Below are 6,057 nucleotides of genomic sequence, written 5' to 3'. Positions count from 1 at the left end.
TTTTAGTGGAGGGTGGGGGTGGGGTGAAAGAGAAGAAAAAACAAAACAAGCCAAGGCCCGTTTGAAAACTATGTCCCTTCATACAACAAAGGATCAATAAATGAGTATCAAAAAATAGTAATAATTTCATACCATAGACCTAAACAAAATCTAAGTCATTACTTGCAGCTGCAGCAGCCGTGAAAAGGGGCAAAGCTAGGCACCAGACTGTCCCTGACTTCTCTACCCCTTTGGCTACAAGTAGTTTTGGATAGCAGGGATTGAAATCAAGGAAACAGCATTGGGAAAACTATCACACCCCGGCCACTTACTTGTGGGCAGAGGGATTTGGCCTAAGCCACAAGCTCAAAGGGGGTCTCACACGTAGACCTTATTTTTTGGCATCTGATAAGTTTTGCAACTTGTTTTTATGTGCACCAGATGAAAATGGGGCATGCAAGTTTAAGCACGTAAGAGGAGGTTAGGGGAAAGACATGGGGTGGGCTTCAACGTAGCACTAAGGAGATTGATCCTCAGGAGTTCTCCCAACCCTCCAGGGCAGATTTGGTGAGGTGCAGAGTGCGGGTGGGGGGATGAGAGAGGGAAGTCCCATTGCACCTTGCTCTGGATTCCATTCATAGAACAGGCTAGCTGAATCCATCTGCCCCTCCCAATTTTGCATACTGATATAGATTTTTGTCATATTAAATAATTTAAAATGCCTCTGCTTGTTTTTGTGTGTCGTCATTTTAAATTTTTCTCATACCCTGGGGCCTCAAAAGCTGAAAGGGGCCCAGGTCCCTTTGAACCCCCAAGATACACTCCATGACCACCACAGCTCAGATCCAAACCAAGAACCCGCATAGCAGCATTCATGCAAAATAGAAGAACCAGCAAGGATGGGATCTCTCGTGTCACTTCTAGGTAGGTCTTGACAGAGTATAATCACAGGACGTGAATGGAGAGAGATTATTCTCTCTGCAAATTCAGCGTCATCCAACTGAAGCGATTAGCAGTATTTTATGTCTCTATCATGTTTGCATCCTGCCCTTCCTACAAGAACATATGTAGAAATACTGTTCCATTTTATCTCCACAACTAACCTGTGAAGTGTCTTGGAGGGACAGAGGTTTGCCCAAGGACACCCAGTGAGCAGAGATTTCAGCCCGTCACCCCACCCAGTCCAAGTCCATCATCCTCTCTGCACATCTGCCCTGTACTAGCTCTCAATAGAGGTCAGCTGGACAGACCAAAGGAAGTATTCCTTCACAATATGCAATTAACCCACGGAATCCATCGCTATAGGATGTTGCGATAAGGCCTAGCACGTGGCTTTTCCAAAGGATGAGATAAATTCAAGGAATCAATGACTGGTGTTAAGATAGGAGCAGGCAAGAGCAGAGGTAGCATGCAGAAGATTGTTGGGTCCTGGGCATGGCCTCAGACAGGGACCTTCTGTGCTCACGAACTTCTTTGGGACACTTGGCAAACCAATGCAGCAGGCTGGGCTGGAGGCAGTGGCAGCTGCTGAAGCAGTTCATGGTTGGGAAATGCTTGTTGCTGCTGGGGGCAATCAAGGAGGAAGCCCTCCCCTTAATGGTACACATTGGGAGACATTGGTGGAGACATGGACTGGTTGGACGCAGAGGAATGGTGGAAGGGACCAGCTGCAGAATCACCAAGGCCAGGGAGTGGTGGTGGGACAATGATGAGTGGTCAGAGGGAAAGACGGGGGGGGGGGGGAGAAGGTGTCAGAAGCTGAAGAGGTAACAGGGCTCAGTGAGCTGGGAGAGCTGGTGGCATTTTGGGCAGCAGGTTGCAACTAGATTCTTGTAAGAAAGGATCCCATTTTCCAAAATATGCACATAACCATGCTATAAAATAATAGGAAGCAACTCTGTCCAAGAATGTACTTTCACTTACTTCAGATCAGAACTGGCATCAGGGGGTGGCAAAGCTAGGCACCTGCTGAGGTCCACTCACCTGTGGAGGGGGCACAACCAAAAGCTCCCTGCAGAATGGCCATGTGAAAAGGAGTGCAAGGCTCCGGCACCTTGGATGGACGCAAGCGCATGCTGAGAAGCTCAGGTTTGTGCACCTAAGGTGGATTAAACTACTCTGCTGCTCTAGCATCAGCCCTGAGCACTGGCTATGGCTGCTGGGAGTCATAGTCCAAAAGTACCTGAAGGGCACCACATTGACTATCCCTGGAAAAGCACGACTCCTCACTAGCTGGCTGCCAAATCCTACTTATTACAAACGAAGATTTGGGGGTTAATGCTCACTCTTCTGAGAGTGATAGCCATCTTCAAATATCTTAAGGGCTTGCACATGGAAGATGGAGCAAGCTTGTTTTCTCTTGCACTGGAGAGTAGGACTCGAACCAGTGACTTCAAGTTGCAGGAAAGGAGATTCTGGCTAAACATCAGGAAGAACGTTCTGACAGTAAGAGCTGTTTGACAGTGGAACAGTCTCCCCCAGGAGGTTGTGGACTCTCCTTCCTTGAAGGTTTTTAAGCAGAAGTTCAATGGCCATCGGTCATGTATGATTTAGGTGAGATTCCTGCACTGCAGGGGGTTGGACTAGATGACCCTCGGGCTCCGTTCCAACTCTACAATTCAATGATCCTAACAAATCCATTTTTTAAAACTCAGACTTTTTGTGGTTAGGAAAGTGACAGGAAAAGGCACTGAAATGTGTGGAATGAATAAACAAATTAATTGGAAGTTGTATAAATACCCCAGAAATCAAGAAGCATGCAGGATGAAAGTGCCCCACAAATGAATCAGAATGAATGCACAGTAAAGTAACAGAAATGTGGGGAGGGGGGTCTACTCTCAGCTGGTGAGCAGAGAGTTCAATCTGCTGGCTGCAAGTGTCTGCTTTGCCAGTGTGTTTTGCATGGGGAATGTGCTGGCAAAGCAGAACCTAGCAGAATGTAACCTTGCCTCCTGGTCCATCAGCTGACATCACTCAGGGTTTATCAACACTTCCTCTTCTCCCACTACTTCCCCCACCCCACCCCACCTGGAGAAAACTGCTCTTTGGTGCTCAATCGGAGCAAATGACAATTTGGGTTTTCTCTGGATTGACGTTTGCTCCGATTTAGCACGAAAGAGCGGGTTTTTCCTAGGAAGGGAGCAGGGCATGGGTGAAACCGCTGAGGCTCAGAAAGCTTGGAAGTGTGGATGAACCCCCATTGACACCTGCTGTTTAACAGATGAACATGGTTTGCAGGAACAGGCCTCTTGGGCTAACTTGGACCCCCGGCGGGCAGAATTGTTCTATGGGCTGGAGGTTCCCAGGCCTGGCATAAAGGGATATTTGAGCTTGCACCCCCAATTCCTAATTCACAATCACAGAACCAAGAGTGCTGCTCTCCCCTGCCCCATCAATATCACCAGCGAAGGGTCAGAACTCAGGAGGAGAGCGCCTGCCTCGCATGCAGAAGGTCCCAGGTTTGACTCCTGGCATTTTCAAACAAGGCCAGAAAAGATTCCCTCTCTGAAACTCTAGAAAGCCACTGCCAATCAGAGAAGACAACCCTAAGCCACATGGGCCAATGGTCTGACTTCAATATCAGGTATCTTCCTACGTCCCAGAGTAGAAATAAACCTCCCCTTTACCACGCTTGAGCTATGAGTACTACAGGGTGGTCAAAATGAAGGGAGGGGGTATGAAATTCATGATAAGTGATTTCAAGCATGCTCTATTATAACAAAAACAAACGGTGGCTCTTTTTCTCTTCTTTTTTTGTGGAGACCAAACTCCCTTGGCAGCATGTTTAACCTGAGTCCCCACATTTACCCTTACAGACTTGTTTTGTCTTCTGCAGGACAGCTTGGCCTTTGCGTAACCTGCACCAGAGCAAAATCCCTTTCTATAAACAGAACCTTCTCGCTGAAACAGCATCTTGGGCCAAGAGCTGCTATCAAAATAAATGCTTTTTTTGGGCAGCCCATAGTCCCAACTCAGCACAGGCTCTGACTCCAGGTTTTCTGCTTCTCTCCCCGCCCCCCTCCAGCTTTCTCTCTTAGCTCCACTACACCAAACACAGAAACTATTATTTGCTTGGGTGCAAGCTGAGGGCACACAGCACTGGTAAGCTGCTGGGGTCCAGCAGGAGACAAGCAGGGGACCAGACAGAACAGCTAAACGGCGCCAGCCAATGGCGCCACCCCCCTCTCCCAAGCTCAAGCCTTCCCTACAAGGCTCTTTTGGGGGACATGGTGATGGTAGAAGGGCGGGGGGAGGAATCATGGAAGATACACTCCTAGCCTCTAAGTACTAAACCAAGCGTCTCCTGCTTGTTGCCTCTCTCAGTACTTTATCACTATTATTATTTTCCCACATTTATCCACAGCAGCGGAATGAACTGTTGGAATGGGATTGGAGGTGCACCCAGTCCACACTGGCAGCTCTCTCCAGTCTGCAGCCCAAACCACACATGCATTTTGTTCCTCAACTAATGCATGTCACCCCCCAACTGCCAGGTGCCCTGCTCCTGGTTTTAATGTTGCCCCTCTCCCTCCAACCAATGCAGGTGAAGGCAAGTCCCCCTCACCTGCCCACCCCAGAAGCTGATCTGAAATGAGTCGGGCGCAGTCCCACGAATACTTCACTCATACCTCACTTTACTTACTTTGTAAGCTGTTGAAACTGACACGCTCACAATTCTCTGAGGAAACGAATGTGCTTCAAATGCGATTTAAAGCTACAATGTGTACACAGCCCCAGTCTCAGTTCTTGCTCTACTGTACAACTGTGTGTGTTTCCACTCTTCACCTAACAGCAGCGAAGGATGGGCTGCTTCTCCAGCCTGAAGTTCAACTAGCTTGTGACACAGCATCTGCTTTGCATGCAGAAGGTCCCAGGTTCAGTCCCCGGCATCTCCATCCTGCATCCCCAGGAGGCACCGATGGGCAGCATTTTGGGGGGCTTTAAAAGATTAAACCAATTCATGGAGGAGAGGCCTATGGATGGCTACTAGCCATGACAACTATGCTCACCTCCACAGCTGGGGACAGAGACTCCACCAGTCATTATGCTAGACATACCCAGCTTTCTAAGTCTCTATGTCCCCAGTGCGGCTTGCTTCTCCAAGAGCTGCTTCCGCAGCCCCCAGCAACGCTCCTGCAAAAGTGCTGCTCTGTGCAGCTGCCCAGGTGTGGCTGGCTGCCGTGGCCACGCCACTGCCACCTTCCTTTGCCACTAGCAAATCTCCAGCCCCAGCCGGCTTCGGCCACTTAGCTTCCAGCGCCAAGAAGGCTCATTCTTCAAAGTCTGGGTGGTGCTTGCCCCAGCCTGCAGCCTTCCCAATTCCTTCTATTGTTCCCAGTGGCGTCTTATCTCGGCGGCTGGCTGCCTGGCCTGCTGGCTCGGCACGTCCTGTCAGCCTGAGTCCCGAATCCCACCGCAGGGAGCTCCCCCTCAGTCTCTCATTGTTTTGCGGGAAGGATCACTCCCGGATGGGTTCCTGTGTTTTTGGATGGGCCTCCGAGGATTAGCCTTGGCCCCTGGCCAGCTGGCAGCTCGCAGCCTGCCAGGGTGACCGTGGGGTGTGGAGTGCTGGGCCTGGACTTGGGTGTCGTCTTCATTCCCCCTCCCAGGGCCATTGTCCGAGGGCAGGAAGCTGGCCCAAACACGCGACGCAGAGGCCAGAATAGGCTGTGGTGGTTCCTAGGGGGGTGTTGCGCTGCGTCGGCCTGGTAGGTTCAACCTCACAGCCCCCCTGAGAAACACATTGAGAAATGGACAGCATGTTTATGTTGCATTTAGGAGAACAAAGGGGAAACGGTGTTAGGTATATGTACGGTCAGGCGAGGGCTGATTATCACATGCAAGGACATCACTCGATTATTATTTAGCACTTGATGGCTGGCAGCGGAATGTGTGGTCTGAATCATTGGCAAGCGATGCGTTAGCTACAGAAGTGCTGTCTGACTGTGGGGCACATCTATGACGCCTTCTTGCAACACGCATGTCATGGCCCCCTGATGCTGCCACTGTCAAGGGATGAAAAAGCACGTCTGGGGCAGCTCTGAGGTTATCCCCGAAAGGTCTTTGTTCTTTCTTCTA

This window comes from Podarcis gaigeae (genome assembly GCF_964106915.1).
Source record: "Podarcis gaigeae genome assembly, chromosome: 2".
Classification (NCBI taxonomy): domain Eukaryota; kingdom Metazoa; phylum Chordata; class Lepidosauria; order Squamata; family Lacertidae; genus Podarcis; species Podarcis gaigeae.
The sequence above is the reverse complement of the archived record's forward strand: the minus strand, read 5'-3'. Positions refer to the sequence as shown.